The sequence below is a fragment of the Ochotona curzoniae genome, unplaced genomic scaffold (genome assembly GCF_017591425.1).
Source record: "Ochotona curzoniae isolate NIBS_2020 unplaced genomic scaffold, NIBS_Ocur_1.0 contig_2657, whole genome shotgun sequence".
Lineage (NCBI taxonomy): Eukaryota > Metazoa > Chordata > Mammalia > Lagomorpha > Ochotonidae > Ochotona > Ochotona curzoniae.
The window spans coordinates 531,999-550,649 of NW_024465540.1; the positions used below are offsets into that span (position 1 = coordinate 531,999).

At 43.1% G+C, this 18,651-nt stretch overlaps 1 long non-coding RNA gene across 1 annotated transcript; it reads left to right on the forward strand.

Annotated features, from left to right (window-relative positions):
* The first annotated feature begins 4,307 nt into the window (after positions 1-4,307).
* LOC121152791 lies at positions 4,308-8,544 on the forward strand. The gene is made up of 3 exons (XR_005883316.1): positions 4,308-4,319; positions 4,711-4,716; positions 8,460-8,544. It is a non-coding gene; the product is annotated as an uncharacterized LOC121152791 (long non-coding RNA).
* The last annotated feature ends 10,107 nt before the right edge of the window (positions 8,545-18,651 follow it).

Below are 18,651 nucleotides of genomic sequence, written 5' to 3' on the forward strand. Positions count from 1 at the left end.
ACTGCAACACTAACTCCCACATACTGAGACAAGTTCAGCGCCAAAGCAATTTTTAGCTACCATGGAAAACAACTGCTCTGGCAGCACATATGGCAGAATGTGCATGTGACTCCTAGGGAACTCGTGGTGTTGCTGAATTAGCAATTTCAGAAGGAGTAGTATAGCCTTTCCAGTGCCCAAACTACCCCACTTGGATCATTTCCTTTACAAGCAGTTCTCCCTGAAAGCCTGTTTCTTTACTTCTTGCCCAATGTCCATTGAAAACGGATTGAGGAAATCAAGCATGTTGACCACTCACACAAAAAAAGAATATAGATCCTCATTAATGGCGATAAGAGATCTACATCCACAGAGAGCTCCAGTGCCCAGGCCATGCTCAGCTAATATGGAAAATAACTGTTCTGGCAGCACATATGCCTGAATGTGCATGTTTAATTTAGGGAATTCAGGATGTCGGTCTATGGTACATTTTCCAAGATGTAGTACAGGTCTTCCAGTGCCAGACGTACTACACTTGGCTCATTATCTTCCCATGCCATCAGCTTTAATTGTAGATTTCCCACAAAGCCTGTTTGTCACTTTGTTTTCAAAGCCCTTGAGCCAAGATAATGAAATCAATTAGGCTGAGCACCCACACAAAACCAAAGTGTATCTTCTCTTCAATGCATCAAAAACTATACATCCATGGAGAAGTTCAGCGCGCTAGCCATTTTCAGCTATCACTGAAAACATCTTCTCTTTGATCACATGTGGCTTAATGTGGATGTGACACCTAGGAATCAGAGTGTGTTTGTGAATGGCAACTTCCATAAGGTACAGCACAAGTCTCTCAGGGCCAGAACTAATCCATTTTGTTCATTGTCTTCCCATTTTATCAGCTCTGAAGCAAATCTCCCAGAATGCTTGTTTTGTCCCTTCTTGTTCACTTCCCCTGGAGCCCAGCATGATGAAATTAAGCATGTTGAGTACAAACATAAAACAAGGATGTAGATCCTCACTCAATGCAATAACAACTCCCAAATACTGAGATGTATTCAGCTCCCAAGTCATTTTTACATTCGTTACTAGGTTGAAAGCAACTGCTCTAACAGCACATATGTCATTACCCAAACATGCCATCATCTTTATCAGCAGGTGTCATGGAAACATTCTTTTATGACATCTCCTCTAACGCCCCTGGAGTCCAGTATGATGAAACCAAGCATTTTCATCACCCTCACAAAACACGCATGTAAGTTCTCTCTCAAGTTGTTAATGACTCCACATCCAGAGAGAAATTCAGCACCCAAGCCATTTTCAGCTACCATTGAAAATAACTGCTCTGGCAGTGTTACAGTATAGGTAAATGCTATGATAGTATATTAGAAAGCTAGAACAGAATGTTTTTGTTGAGCAGTGTGAGATTCCTTTGTGCTGGAAAAACTGCTACTTTGCTTGGCCAGGAGGCTCCTGGACTTTGGGAGGTTTCGGCTTTAGTGATATATCTGTTCATTGCTGCCTTGCAACTTTGTCAATCACGGTGGGAGGAGGGAAGGGTGCAATTCTTCTCAGGTCCCAAGAAGAGGAGGAAGATAAGGATGTGAGAATGGGATAAGCCATAAAGATAGTGGGTATGGGAATAGAACAGGCTGCTTGTGCCTGAAGGCCATAAAAATTAACATGTCTAGAATTGCTACTGTTGACGCATTTCCCTGCCCCAAAGGGCCTATATAATCTTCCATCTTTGGCTCCTTTAGGGTCTGACCTCCCTGCTTGAACTGGCTTGTGTGTACCAAGTACAGTCTGGCCCCAGCATGCTGGGGCAATAAATTTTGTTTGCTCTTTGCATTATAAGCTATAATCTTTGTCATTCTGTGGGGGTTTGACTAGCTCACACCTTGTCTTCTAGGGGCATTAGCCCAGACTGTAACATTTGGGGTCCCCCCCAAGATTGTCAGCCCCCTTTAAAGTGAAAAAACAGTCGACTGGTATCAGAGTTAAGTAATTCCTCAAGAGCTTGGTTTACACTGGAGGGGGAGTGAGAAGCTCTGGGGGGCGGGCGGTGTTGAGTGATTTCCCAAGCACTATGGTGGGGACTTGATAGCCATCAAGAAGAGCAAGGAAGTTTCAGGTACCAGCCTGATCATCCCAGAGGGGAGCAAGTGAGGTCCAGGTACTGCAGCAAGACTTGACCACCCTGGAGAGGAGCAAGGGAAGCTTGAGGGAACCCAGGGAAGCTTCAGGGGAGCAAGGCTCCAGTGACTGTGGCGGGACATGACCATCCCAAGTAAGAAACGTAATAATGACCTGCAGGTCAGGAGCAGAATTTCTTCCTGGTTGAAGGCATTGAGCTCACTGATCATCTGCGGTCCATGTGGACACCATATGGAGTGCTCCTTAGTAAGGATCTGGATCCGGAAAGTGTTGTGTGTGTGAGGAGGAGTGCGTTAAAGGACCGGTCTGAGTGAGAGTTGGATTGTTGTGAAACTTTGTGGGCTTGCTATATTGCTGGTTGTATTCTGTGTTTTTCTACCTATCTTGATTAATTGTATTAAGGAAAACTATGGTGCAGAGTTTAGTCACCCACAAGTCTCTATTCCAGAGTCATTTTTCAGAGATTTTGAAGAGGGCTTGCAATATGGGCTTGGAGATCAAGAAGGGCAAGTTGAATTCCCTCTGCTATGTGGAATGGCCCAAATTTGGGGTTGGCTGGCCCCCTGAGGGATCATACTCCCAAGACCTGGTTTCTAAAATCAAGGCAGTTATAACCAGACCAGGGAGAGCAGGACATCTGGACCAGAAGCCACATATTGTGGCAGGATTTAGTAGAGGACCCTCCTAACTGTTTTAGACATTTCCTTCCAGGTTCCCCTAATGGGAGAGTGGTGCCAACCTTGGTGCTTCCAGCCTTAGTTGTCCAGGAATCGCAGGTTGATGCTTAGAAGGGGGGAGAGGCTGCTGCTCAAAAGAAGCCAATCTTCCAGGAAGACCCAAGATTATATTCTTCCCTAATAGCTTTAGATTTTAATGTCATCCCATGGGGAGAGAAACTTCCCCCATAGGCACTCCCACTGCTTATTCCGGAGGCCAACTCTTCCTCAGCCTGGGTCCTCCACGAGCCCATGCTCCTGGAGCGGGCTGCTGCAGATGGCAACCAAGAGCTCATCCTGTTGCAGCCAGCTCCTGGAGTAGTACTGGCCGTTTTCCTCCAGTGACCTCTATAACTGTGAAACTCAGAACCTCTCATTTTGCAAAGACCCCAGAGTGTTTACTGACTTGGTGGAATTGATCATGAACATTCACTGCCCCACGTGGGATAATTTCCAGCAGCTGCTCAAGACATTGTTTCCCACAGAAGAGAGAGAACGTATCCAGAATGAAGCTCAGAAAAATGTGAAAGGAGAGAATGGCAGACCCATGACCCTCCAGAATATAATTGATGATGCCCTCCCCTTGTGATAGCTGGATTGAGACTTCAGGACCCTAGAACGTAGGGAGCATCTCCAGGTTTATCTCCAGACTCTTCTGGCAGTTCTCAGGGTGGTGGCATGCTGACCCATGAATTTGGCCAAAATAGAAACTATGTTGCAGGAAGAAAATGAAAGTCCAGCCGCAATCCTTGAACACCTTTATGAAGCTTATAAGCAGTACACTCCCTGAGATCCCATGACTGAAGAAAACCAGTCAGCAGTAATTATGTCCTTTATTCACCAGGTAGCACCAGATGTCAGAAGAAAACTTTATAAGAAGGAAGAGTTGGAGGGATGAGTATTAGGGATCTTATGAAGATAGCAGAGAAAGTCTTTGATAGCAGAGAAACCCCTAAAGAAAAAGCGGAAAGAATAAGGAAGAAAGATCACAAGTTCCAAAGCAGAAAAAATAGGAAGCAGCAGAGGGAAATGACAAGAATCTTTTGGCTGGGGTCAGAAATGGGCCAAGGTCTCCTAGGTCCCAGGAGAGGGGATGGAGCCCCTGCTGGTACAGGTCCAGGTTAAGCAGAGAACAATGCTTCTGCTGCCGTGGGTTGAAAGAAGGAATGTCCACAACTCAGCAGGAATCAGAGAGAGAGGCAGAGGGCAGAGACAGTGAACACAGCACGACTAATGCTGACAGAGGAATACTAGGGAAGTCAGGACTTGGCTCCCCTCCCTGAATCTTGGGTAACTTTATATGTAGAGGGGAAACCAATAGGGTTTATGGTGGATATAGGAGCCCAGTACTCTGTACTTAACTAAGCCCAAGGCTCCCTCACTGATAAGACTAACATACTATAAGGAGCAACAGGGTTGCAAGTTTGTTCATGGACAAACAATAGAAAGGTAGACCTAGAAAAGCACTAGGTCACACATTTGTTCCTGGCGGTCCCAGAGAGCCTGACACCACTACTAGGCAGAGACCTGCTCACTAAGATTGGGACTCTCATTCACTTTGAGCCAAAAGAAATGGAAGTAACTGACAATCAGGGGCAGCCACTTCTCATACTGATTGTGTCTCTAGCCAACATGCACCGCTTCTTTTCCAAATCCCCAGCAGCCTGCGATAAGGACATGGACTATTGAGTTAAGGCCTGCCCCCAGGCCTTCGCCAAGATTGCAGGAATAAGATTGGCAGCACACTGGCCCCCTGTGGTGGTAGAATTTAAAGCCAATGCACAACCAGTATGGGTAAAGCAGTACCCCATGCCAGACGAGGCTTCCCAACGCATTGCACCCCACATTCACAAGTTGATAGCGGCTGGTATTCTAAAGGCCTGCCACTCTCCATGGAACATGCCATTGATCCTGGTGAAAAAGCCAAATGGGCAGGACTATCGCCCAGTCCAAGATTTGAGGAGAGTGAAAGAGTGGAAAATATGCATCCCACAGTGACTAATCCATACACTCTTCTAAGCCACCTCCCTCCTTCACATGTTTGGTATATAACCCTTGATCTAAAGGATGCCTTCTTCAGCATAGCCTTGGCCTCAATAAGCTAGCCAATATTTGCTTTTGAGTGGTGCGAAGTAGGCAAGACTGCTCAGTTGACCTGGACTCAGCTCCTCCAAGGATTTAAAAGCTCACCCACCCATTTTAATAAAGCACTTAGCCAAGACCTAAAACCGTATTGGTAGGTGCACCCCGCAGTGATCCTGCTGCAATATGTAAATGATTTATTCCTCATCACTCTGACTGTGAAAGATTGCCAGAAAGCTACTAGAGACTTGCTTAAAGAGCCGGGGAGATTGGGTTATTGGGCCAGTGCAAAGAAGGCCCAGATCTGCAAACAATCAGTAACTTATCTGGGGTATAAACTCAAGGAGGGGGCTCGATGCCCAACAAAGGTCATGAAAGAAACTATTCTCAATTCCCATGCCCACCTCTACACAAGAGGTGAGAAAATTCTTAGAGTCAATGGGTAATTGCAGACTGGATACCGAGTTATGCAGAGTTAGCTAGTCTCCTGTATGAAGCTGCTAAAGAACAAAAGGACTGGAAATGGCTAGAGAAACACCAGCAAGCCTTTAAAGAACTGAGGGCCACACTCCTTAAAGCCACAGCTCTGACACTCCCTAACCTGATAAAACCTTTTATCATCTTTGTGGATAAAAGACAAGGACATTGTAAAAGGAGTCCTAACCCAACAGTTGGGCCCATGGAAGGGACCAGTGGCTTATCTATCAAAGAAGCTTGATCCTGTAGCTGCTGGCTGGCCACCATGCCTCTGTGCCATAGTTGCTATTGCGTTCATGGTACAAGATGTAGACAAACTGACTTTTGGCCAGAACATAAAGATCATTGCTCCTCATGCTTTTAAGAGAATCCTAAGACAACCTCCTGGCAAATGGATGAGCAATGCAAGGCTCATGCACTATCAGGGGCTCTTAGTAGATTCTCCCAGAATTGTGTTCCTTGAACCAGCCATCTTGAACCCCACCACCTTGCTGCCTAACCCAGACATAGAGACCCCTTTCATGATTGCCATGAGATCCTGTGAGAAGTCACTCAAGGTCATCATGATCTCCTGGACATTCCCTTGCCAAACAAGATGACCTGGATGACAAACAGTAGTAGATTTGTGAATAACGGAGTGCGAAGGGCGGGGGCACACAACGGGGGAAGTAGTCTGGAGCTGTGCCCTTCCCCCAGGGACTTCAGCGCAAAAGGCAGAGCTAATTGCACTGTCTGAGGCTCTTGAATAAGTGGAAGGAAGGCAGGTGACTGTTTACACAGACAACCGGTATGCCTTCGGTACTGTGCATGCTCACGGCGCCATATACAGAGAGCGAAGCTTCATGACAACAGAGGGGAGGAACTGCAAAACCTGGCAGAAGTACAATGCTTATTTACAGATGTAGAGAAACACAGGGTGTCTGACATAGTGCATATGCCAAGTCATCAGTTCATAATCACTGCCGAGGCAGTGGGAAAACTCTGTGCAGATGAAGAAGCCAAAAGAGAAGCCATGGATGTTGGAGACTCCAGAAGCAAGGAGGTGGAAGCTGTCCAGATAGCAACAATAGACTTACCAATACCAGAGCTCCCTGTGCTGCCATTTCTGCCAAGCTGCACTTCAGAAGATTTGGAGTGGATCCAATGCCTACACCTCCAGGAGACCAAGTTGGACAATCAATATAGGGATTCAGAGGAAAGACCGCTTTTGGCTACAGAACTGGGGGAAATTTTTCATCACCAACTTACATGAAACCACCCACTTGGGGTGGAGGAAACTGCTGGGTCTATTTGACACTGCCTCCCTTCAGTTTCCACATCAGAACTCTGAGGCCAGATGGATAGTGGTGCAGTTTGCAAGATGTCAGGCAATGAAACCTAGCAAGAGGAGATTCCCACATACAGGTACTTGGATTTGGGGGAGGGCATAAGGATGTAATTGGGAAATAGACTTTACAGAGGTAAGGCCGAGGAAGTTCGGGTACCGGTATCTTCTAGTCTTTGTAGACACATTTTCAGGGTAGAAGCATTCACTACTAAGAAGAAAACTAGTCAGATGGTGGCTAAAGTATTGCTTGAGGACATTATACCTCGACATGGGATTCCAGTTATGCTAGGATTGCAAAACTGCTCGGCTTCACTAATAAAGTCATACAAGGGCTGGCAAGAGCCATGGGAACATATTAGAAGCTGCATTGTGAATATAACCCATAGAGCTCAGGGCAAGTAGAGAGAATGAACAAAACCATTAAGGCGAACTTATCTAAATTAGCCTTCGAGACAGGCGGAGGCTGGGTGACTCTCCTTCCCTTCACCATCTTTTGAACTCGGAATTCTCCTTATGTGCATGGATTGACCCCATTCAAAATTATGTACTGAGTTCTGCCCTATTGTCCAATGAGTCCTTTCTATGGACAAGATGAAGGTAGCTCCAAATTATTTGGCTGGCATGCAGGCATTGCTTACAGTGAAGCAAGAGATTTGGCCTCTGCTGCAAGCTTATTACAAAAAAAAAAAAAAAAAAAAAAAAAAAAGATTATCCGAGCCTGGAGCATGGAATTGTCCTGGGTGACTGGGTCTGGGTATGATGTCAATGAGCCAAAACTCTCGAGTCACATGGAAAGGCCCTTATGTTGTGCTTTTTATAACCCCATCTGCCCTAAAGGTCAACAGAGTTGGACCATGGATGCATCACTCACGCATCTAAAAGGCTGTTGCTCCATCCCCTGAGCTGAAGACCAGCACCTCGTGGAAAGCACAGCATCATCCCAACAAACCAGTAAGACTTAAGCTTGTGAAAAATTCTGAGGCAAGCACCCAGTCTACGCGTTCCACAGACTCAGCTTGGTAGTCTTTGTAGCCTTATGTGGTGAGACCTCTGCTGAAAATCCTCATCAGTCATACAACATCACCTGAAAACTGAGAGATGGACGCACTCATCAGGTTCTTGCCTGGACATCAGCCCTACAGACTCTAAACTTGTGGTGTCCAGATTTATACTTCAGCTTAAGAGACTTTACTATAAAGAAATGGTCCTTAAACAGTGTAGGTGTGCAAAGTTTCTATGCTTGCTCTGAATCCACTAGAAAAACTTACAGTACATGTAGGGGTGTGAATGACTATTACTGTAGGAGTTGGGGCTGTGTAACTTGTAATGATGGGCCCCAGAAGTGGGCTGTTGCTAAGTCAGATTTAATACAGCTCTCTTTTGTTCATCCATTGACATGGGAAATGTGGCGTTCACCTCCTTGGGTTAAGATTTTTTATGGCAAGTCCCTGTGTGATTTAGTCAAAGTTAGATTCACTAAACTAGGGAATAGAGGTAGAAGATGAATATACAGATTGACCTGGGGTGTTGTGTTATATCACGCATACACCTGCAACCGCAGTGGAACCTTCCTTGTGTCTCAGATGGTGGAGCCCATTACCCCTCTTTCATCTCCAGCAGCCACCCCTTACACCCTCCTTCCTTCTAACACTCCCACTACAGAAGAGGAGCAGACTGAAGCTTCTCCTCTCCCAATCTGGGGTCAAAAAAAGCACAAATCTTAGTGGAAGCTAATCTGTGCACTGTATGACACTCTAAATGTTACTAATCCTGACCTTACCCAAAAATGTTGGTTATGTTACAGTGTCTACCCACCCCCCCCATTTTATGAAGCTATCAGTGTCAACTCTACCTGGAGCTATTCAACAGTAGCCCCAACTAACTGGGTTGACAGGAGCTCCTCTAAGACTATGACCCAAGTTAGTAGCCGGGGATCCTGCATTGGTACTGTCCCTAAAGACAAGCACAGACTTTGCTCCACAATAACAATTCTTGTTGATTCAGGTAAAACTGGTTGATTATCTCCCATCTCAGAGGGTTGGTGCTTTTGCTCTTGCAATGGATTAACACAGCATATAATTATTGCTGTTTTTTATGCAACTACTGATTTTTGTATAATTTTGTCTGTTCTTCCTCTTGTCCTGTATCAAAGTGAGAATGATATACTCCAACATTTGGAACCTGACTCTATCCTGAGGTATAAGAGAGAGCCAATTACTGTTCTAACCATAGCTGCCCTGTTAGGTCTACAACTGGCGATCACAAAAACAGGAATTGCATGCTTAATCACTCAGACCAGAGAGATCAGCTCCTTATGGACAACGATTGATGAAGACCTGGAGTGCATAGAATGATCCATTAGCCATTTAGAGAAACCCCCCACCACCTTATCTGAAGTAGTCCTACAGAATCAGAGGAGTCTGCATATATTATTCCTAAGGCAAGGCGGATTTTGCTCCACCCTGGGATAGGAGTGTAGCTCCTATGCACACCATAGTAGGGTAGTGAGGGATTCCATGGCTAAGCTCTGTGAAGGAATAGACCAGATAAAAAAAGGAATGAGGTTCCCAGCAAGGATGTTTTAAGTCGAGGTTCAAAATGAGCCCATAGCTAACTACACTCTAATATGGCCTGTAGTTATCCTTTTTTATTAGTTACAATTAGACCCTGTATCTTGAACAGACTGATAAAATGTACAAAAGACCGTATCAGTACTTTCCAATTGCTAGTCATCCGACAGCAGTTCCAGCAGTGCCCCTCCCTGAGGAAGATTCCTCAGCTAGAAAACAGAAAAGGTGGAAGTGTTAGAGCATAGGTAAATGCTATGATAGTATATTAGAAAGCTAGAACAGAATGTTTTTGTTGGGCAGTGTGAGATTTCTTTGTGCTGGAAAAACTGCTACTTTGCTTGGCCAGGAGGCTCCTGGACTTTGGGAGGTTTCGGCTTTAGTGATAAATCTGTTCATTGCTGCCTTGCAACTTTGTCAATCACGGTGGGAGGAGGGAAGGGTGCAATTCTTCTCAGGTCCCAAGAAGAGGAGGAAGATAAGGATGTGAGAATGGGATAAGCCATAAAGATAGTGGGTATGGGAATAGAACAGGCTGCTTGTGCCTGAAGGCCATAAAAATTAACATGTCTAGAATTGCTACTGTTGACGCATTTCCCTGCTCCAAAGGGCCTATATAATCTTCCATCTTTGGCTCCTTTAGGGTCTGACCTCCCTGCTTGACTGGCTTGTGTGTCCAAAGTACAATCTGGCCCCAGCATGCTGAGGCAATTACTCTGTTTGCTCTTTGCATTATAAGCTATAATCTTTGTCATTCTGTGGGGGTTGACTAGCCCCACCCTGACGTTCAGGGGCATTAGCCTGAACCCTAACAGCAGCACATATGGCAGAACGTACATGTGTCACATAGGGAACACATGGTGTTTGTGAATGGCCAATTTTTGAAGGAGCAGCACAGGTTTTCCAGTGCTAAAACTGCTCCATTTTGGTCGTTAACACCCAATGGAATCAGCATTACTAGAATCTCTCCCAGAAAGCCTGTATTGTCACTTCTCATTCAATGCATATTGAACCTAGTATGATGAAATCAAGTTTGTTAAGCACCCACACAAAGCAAGATTGTAGATCCGCACTCAACAGCTTAAAAATTCCAGCATTCAGGAGGAGTTAAAATGGCCTACAGAGTTGGACTGATGTAGCCGAGGGTCCTAGAAGATAGGGATGGAAGCAGTCTGAAGTGAGTCCGAGAGGAAAAGAACCACAGGGAATATTGTGGGAAATTCCCCAGTCCCACCAGTACTGAGCGAAATGGCACATGGCAGTAGAACAATCATGAAATACTGGGATCGTCAGCAGGAGAAGGACAGGGTCAGAGCCCTGGACTGCAGAGGTTTTAGACTTTGGTGAGTAGCTAACACAGGGGAGAAACCCAGGAGCAAGCCGCGGTGAATTGCTAAAGCAGGAAGGTGCCTGCGCTTGGCAGGAGGTGAAACCAGGCAAGTGGTCAGGAAGCAGACCTCGGTGAAATGCAAAGAGAACCCCTCCCCGAAGCAGGAGGCAAACCTGGGCTAACAGAATTGGGCTAGCGTATTTCAGTGAGTTGCTAGCACAGAGAAAGACACATCCTTAGAAGAAGGAACTTGAAACCAAAAAAAACAAAACAAACAATAACAACAACAACAAAAAAACTAGACCAGCAAGACTTCAGGTCACCCAATAGCTGCAGCAGAGGTCAAGGCTGTGAAGCCAGCAATACCTCATGGACATGGAGCCAAGTCATAGGGAAATAAATAGTCAGAGGATGGAGCCAATAACATCCCAAAAACTTACATAAGGCATGGTTAATCACAGACATTACAGATGAAGAATTTGAAGATGTACCAGATAAGGAGTTCAGAAAAATAATTATGATACTCTTCAGAGACAATGAAAAACGATGGGAGGAACTTAAGGAATTCAAAAACCACATAATCAGAGGAAAAAAATTACTGAAAACGAGATCCTCTACCTGAAGCACAGAATTGAGAGCTTAACCAACAGAACTACTGCAGCAGAATATAGGATATCCGAATTGGAAGATTCCCAGAATAAAAGCAGGTAGATCATTAACCAACTGGAGACACCATTACACAAAACATCCAAGGCAATCCACGGGATGAACGACAATATCAAGCAGTCGACTATCACAATTATGGGGCTCCCAGAGGGAGTGGAAAGAGAGATAGGCATAGAACCAGTGCTCAATGAAATTATGCAGGAGAACTAAGAACAGGAGAACGCTTGGAACATGAGCCCAGTCCAAATACAGGAAGGCCAGAGAATGCCACACAGGTGTGACCCGAAAAGATCTTCTACCAGACACATGGTAATCAAGCTCCCCTTCAATGAACACAAAAAAAGAATCCTGAGGCTAGCACAAAGCAAAGACAAGCTTACATTTAGAGGCAGGTCCATCAGAATCACTGCTGATTTCTCAGAACAAATGCTCCAGGCAAGAAGGGAATGGAATAAAATCTTTCAAATACTAAAACAGAACAACTGCCAACCAAGAATTTTGTAACCGGGCAGAGATCTCATTTGTATTTGAGAATGAAGTTAAATACTTACATAACAAGGAAAAAAATAGAAAAATATGCCAGCACAAAGCGTGCTCTACAGAATCTCCTCAGAAATGCACTACTACCAGAGAAAAAGGAACCAAATCACAAGCAAAGACTGCAAGTGGGAAGACCTCCATATTAAGGCTAACACAAGAAAAAACATTCAGAAGCCAACAACCTGAAAGACACACACTCATGGCAGGACAAAATAGCAACCTCTCAATAATAAACATTAACAGAAAGGGCCTCAATTCATAAGTCAAAAAATACAGATTAATAGACTGGATTAATAAACAGGACCCAGATATCTGCTGCCTACAAGAAACGCATCCACAAGATAAGATGTTAAGAGACTGAAGGTAAAGGGATGGAAAAAGATATTTCTTGCCAATGGAAGAGAAAAAAAAAAGGCTCATGTATTGATCCTAATTTCAGATGATATAGACTTCAATGTGACAAACATCAAAAAGGACACAGAAAGACATATTATATTGTTGAAAGCAATGATCCATCAGGAAGTGATTACCAACCTTAACATTTATGCTCCAAGTCCACATGCACCCAGCTACGTGAAACAATTACTTATAGACTTAACGGGAGATATAGAGGAACATACGACAATCCTGGGTGATCTGAATACTCCATTAACACCAATAGATAGATCAACGTGACAAAAGCTCAACAGAGAAACAACAGAGCTCACACAAACAATAGAACAACTGGACTTTGTAGACATCAATAGAGTATTTCAACTTAAGGCTGCAGATTATATATATTTTTCAGCAGTACATTGCACCTTCTCCAGGAAAGACCACATAGTAAGACACAAATCAAGTTTAACTAAGTATAAAAAAAAATCAGAATCATACCATGTAGATTTCAGACCATCACGGAATAAAACTGGAAATCCACAATTCAAAACACCCCAGGAAACATGTAAACTCTTCGAGGTTGACCAATATGTTATTAAATGAGTAATGGGTTAGAGAAAAAAATCAAGGACAAGTTCAAATAATTGATGGAAACCAATGAAAACTCAGATACAAGGGTCCAAAACTTGTGGGACACCACCAAAGCTGTGTTACGTGGTAAGCTTATTGCAATTAGTGTTCATGTCAATGCACAAGAAATGCAGAAAGGCATCAAATACCAGAATTAAGCATACACCTCCAGGAATTGGAAAAACAGCCACAAAATGATCCCACAACAATATCAGGCAATAAATTAACAAATAAATCAAATAGATATCAATAACACTATACACAAAATCAATGAATCAAATAGCTCGTTTCTTGAGAAGCTAAATAAAATACACACCCCACTGGCCTGATTAATAATCAGAAAGCATGACAAAACGAGAATTAGCAGCATCAAAGATGAAAAAGGCAACATAATAACAGACACTGCAAGCATTAGGAAAATAATTAGAAATTACTACAAAGAACTGTATTCCAACAAATCAGATAACAACTTGAAAATGTTAAGGTTGCAAGACTCCCACCGCTTACCAAAACTCACATCAGAGACAACAAAAGACCTGAACAAACTCATTAGCTAAGCAGAGATTGAATCAGTGATTAAAGATCTCCCAACAAAGAAATGCCCAGGCGCAGATGGCGTTACTGCAGAATTCTACAAAACATTCTAAACAAAGCTAACTTCAATCCTCTACAAGCTCTTCAAAACAATAGAAAAGGAAACAACCCTTCCAAACGCATTCTATGAAGCCAACATCACTTTAATCCCAAAACCGCATAGAAAATTAACACAGAAGGAGAACTACAGACCAATCTCCCTGATGAACATTGACACCAAGATTCTCAATAAAATCCTAGCCAATAGAATTTAAAACAGTATAAGACAGATCATTCATCTGGATCAAGCAGTATCCATCCCTGGCATTTAGGGATGGCTCAACATTCGGAAATCCATAAACGTGATATACCACATCCAGACACTGAAGAACAAAACCATATAATAGTGTCAATGGATGCAGAAATGGCCTTCGACAAAATCCAACATCACTTTATGTTAAAAACCCTAAGCAGGGTAGGCATAGAAAGATCAATTCACAACATAATCAAAGCAATATATGAAAAACACAAAGCCAGCATCATACTGAATGGAGAAAAACTGGATCCCTTTCCGCTGAGATCTGGAGCAAGACAATGATATCCTCTATCTCCGAAGCTATTCAACAGAGTCCTAGAGATGCTCGCAGAGGCCATAAGACAAGACAAAGAAATCAAAGGAATCCAAATGGGAAATGAAGAAGACAAGATTTCACTATTCGCAGATGACATAATTCTTTACAAAGAAGAACCAAGAGACTGAATACAGAGACTGCTACAACTTATACGAGAATTTGGAAGAGTGGCAGGGTACAAAATTAATGAACAAAAATCCAAAGTCATAGTATGTGCAAACAGCCCTAAGATGGAAGACGATCTAACCAGCAAGTTACCATTCAAAATAACAGAAAAATGTATGAAGTATCTAGGAATAAATTTAACCAAAAGTCTAGGAGACCCTTTTGAAGAAAATTACAAAACATTTAAAAAAAATTGAACAACACCTCAAAAGATAGAGTAAAATCCCCTGCACTTTGATAGGTAAAATAAGTACAAAAAGCAATATATAGTTTCATTGCAATCCTAATCAAATTATCCAAAACATTCTTCATTCAACTGGGGAAAAAATGATACATAGGTTCATCTGGAAACACAAAAAATCACGAATAGCTAGAATGATTCTGAAGGATAGGAACTTATCAGGGGTAATTACAGTTCTGGACCTCTTGTAATAATATAGGCCTGTGGTTATCAAAACAGCCTTGTACTGGCACAAAGATAGAGAAGAGGATCAATGGAACAGAACAGAAACAACTGAAGTAATCCCACATAGATACAGCCAATTAATCTTTGCCAAAAGGACAGATGGCAATCCAAGCAAATTGGAAGGTCTATTCAATAAATGCTGTTGAGACAACTGGATGATAGCCTGCAGAAACAAACAGAAAAACCCATACGTTTCACCACACATTAAGTTCAAATGTAAACGGATAAAAGATTTAAACCTACACCCAGAAACCTTCAAACTCTTGGAAGAAAATGTAGGAAACACTCTACAAGACTTAGGTGTAGGCCCTGACTTTCTAAAAACGACTCCAGAAGCAATAACAATCAAGGCCAAAGTAAACGAATTGGACTTCAGCAAACTAAGAAGCTTCTGTACAGCAAGGGAAACAATCAACAAAGTAAAAAATGCAACCCACAGAATGGGAGAAGATTTTTGCACACTACATAGTTGAATCGGGGCTAATCTCCAGGAGATACAAAGATCTCCAGAACATACAAAACTTAAAACAAACTACTCAAGAAACGGGCACAGGAAATGGGCAGATATTTCACAAAAGAACAAACCCAAATTGCAAACAGACATATGAAAAAATGCTCAAGTTTCCTGGCAATTAAGGAAATCCAAATGAAGACAACAATGAGGTACAACCTAACACAAGCAAGGATGGTACACATACAAAAAACCACCAACAACACTGGCTGGCGAGGATGTGGGGAAAAGCGAACCCTACTCCAGTGTTGGTGGGACTGCAAACTTTTACAGCCTCTATGGAAATCAGTATGTAGGATACTGAAACAATTGAAAATCTGCATACCATACTACCCAGCAATAGCATTCCTACAAATATATCCAAAACACCTGTTTTATGAGAAACCAACATGCACCCCTATGTTTATGGCAGCATAACCAATAATTGCAAAAGCCTGGAAGCAACTGAAATGCCCATCAACAGAGGACTGGATAAGAAAGCTTCAGAGGTCAGGAACTCTGAGGTCACCCACCCCCATCTGGAGCTTCCACAGGGGATGGAAAGCGCTCAAACTATGCATTGCAGAAACTAGCGTCATTGGAACGACAACCAGGAGCCCTGAGCGGTCTGCAGAAACAGAAGAATAAAAAATTTCCTTTGGGACTAGGGAGGTATGCTTTCTCTGGTCCTCACCTAGCTCCAGCTCTGGGTCCCCACACTCTCTCATGATAACCATTAGGATCACTCCAGAAACCCCTCAAAACAAATGAACAAACAAACAAACAAAAAAAGAAACAAAAAACCTAGAATGGACAGACAACAACAAGTGAAGCTTAGAATCAGACAGGAAATGGCAGTGTTGAATATAAAGCAAAATTGAATATCTATGAAGAAGTCAAAGGTTGTAGTTAAGAACCTACATTTTCCTGTTAACACATTGGTTAAGCAATACCTTGTCAATTAATGCCATGAAATCAGGCATATAAACAGCTCAACAGGAAACCGGGTTCTGTAACTTCCTGTCTAATGCCCATTGAGCCACAAGTAATCAAATTAAGCATGTTAAGCTCCACACACAAAATATGGTGGGAGAATATCACTCATTACATTCAAATCTTCACATGCAGAAACAAGTTCAGGGATAAAACTATGTGCAGCTATCATGAAAAACAACTACTCTTGCAGCACATACTTGTAAATGTGCCTGGAACCCTAGTGATCTAACCATGTTGGTCAATTGCATCGTTCCAAAGAAGTAGTACAGATCTCACTGGACTGAAATAGCTCAAAAAGAAACTCACGTTTGTACTTCCTCTATTGAGCCTATTTAGCCCTGTGTGATGAAATCAAGCATGTGTAGCACTATACACAAAAAAAGGAAGAAGAATCCTCACTCACTGTGCTCTAAACTTCATTTCCAGAGACAAGTTCAGAGCCAAAGCCATTTTTAGCTACTTTTGAAAACAACTACTTTGGCAGCACATTATACTGAATGTGCCTGGAACACCTAGGGATCTAAGAGCCTTGGTGAATGATATCGTCCTGAAGAAGCAGCGCAGGTCTCCCTGTTGCAGGAATTTTGACTCCGAGTATGGCAGCAACCTCAAATTCTTGTCTCGCAGGAAAGAAGAATTTTCATGCGGACACAGTTTAGTTTTAAAGCAAGATTTATTAGAAAAGTTGAGAAGAGAAGACTCCCGTCCTAGTGACGGGAGGGGGTTTTGAGATAGAAAAGACCCTTACCTCCAGCCATAGTGGCAGGAGGAAAAGGACCTCAGTGCTCTGCCATAGTGGCAGGAAAATAAGAACCCTAGTCCTCTGCCATAGTGGCAGGAGGCAAAGAAGAAAAACCCGAATGAATGGTGGGGAATGCACCTTTTAAAGGTTTCCCTCAAAGATGTTTCTCCATAAACAAAGAAAATTCCTAGTTTCCATGGTACCTGGCCTTGGGACAAAAGGCCACAGAGGTGCTAGACATAGGACATTCCAGGCCTTGGGCAGATGTGTATTACTTCTTCCTGCTCTCCTTTCAATGATAAAGAGATCGGCCTGAGACCCTCCCACAGTGGCCGGAGGTAATGGCCGATACTTCTGGTGGGGAATTGATATGCTAATAGCACCCCTGTCCCTGGGAGAGTGAGTTCAAGACATGGTGGGGAAATTCTCTTTTACTCAGGGACCCAGAATACCCTAACTGCCTACTACCCACTCTAACTCCTCTCTCATCCCCATGCTGAAACTGCTCAATTCAGGTCATTGACTTCACCAGGCATCTGGTCTACAAATAGCTCACCTTGGAAAGTGTCTCTGTGACTTCTTGTCTAATGCCAATTGAGCCATGTGCTGAAATTAAGCATGTAAAGCATAAAACATAAAAAAGGAAATAGAATCCTCAGTGCACTAAAAAGGTCACATCCAGAGACAAGCACAGTCTAAAGATATTGCAAGCTACCAGAGAAAACAACTGCTCTGACAGCACATACTCCTGCATGTGCCTGGGACACCTAGAGATCTGAGAATATTGGTGAATGATATTTTCCAAAATGTGTACCACAAGTCTCACCATGCCCAAACTGCTCCATTCATCTGCCATCAGGGGTAAAAACAGCTCACAAGGAAACCCGGATCTCTTGATCCAATCTAAAGCCGTTTGACTCCAATGTGATCAAATCAAGGGGATTGCTCAACACATCAAAACGAGAAACAGAATTTAACTCACTGCGCTAAAAAAATCACATCAGAGACAAGATCAGGGCCAAAGCCATTTTCAGCTAACATGGAAACAACTGCTCTGACAAAACATAGTCCTGAATGTGCCTGTAACACCTAGGGATCTAAGAGTATTTTTGAATGGCATTGTTCTGAACAAGCAGCACAGTGCTCCCTGTGCTGAAACTGCTTTATCCAGGTCATTAACTTCATCTGATGTCAGGCGTTCAAACAGCTGTCCAGCGATCTTGGTTCTGTCACTTCCTAACTAATGACATTGCAGCCACGGGTGATCCAATCAAGAATGTTGACCACCACACCAGGCTAGGAAGCACAATTTTACTCACTACACTCAAAATTTCACATACAGAGTCATGTTCAGAGACAATGCTATTTTCAGTTGCCACAGAAAATAATTACTCAGGCAGCACATACTCCTGAATATGCTTGGGACACGTGAAGTTATAAGAGTATTAGTGAATGGCATCATCTCGAAGGAGCAGCACAGTTCTTCCCATGCTGAAACTGCCAAATCTGGGTCATTACCTTCACCTGCCATCAAGTGTAGAAATAGCTCAGCAGGGAACCTGATTCCATCACTTCCTGTCTAATGGCCACTGAGCCATGGATGATGAAACCAAGCACGTTGAACACCACACACAAAACAAGGAAGTAGAATGCTCACACATTGCACAACATCTTCATATCCAGAGACAAGTTCAGGGCCAAAGCCTTTTTCAGATACCATGGAAAACAACTGCTCTGGAAGAAC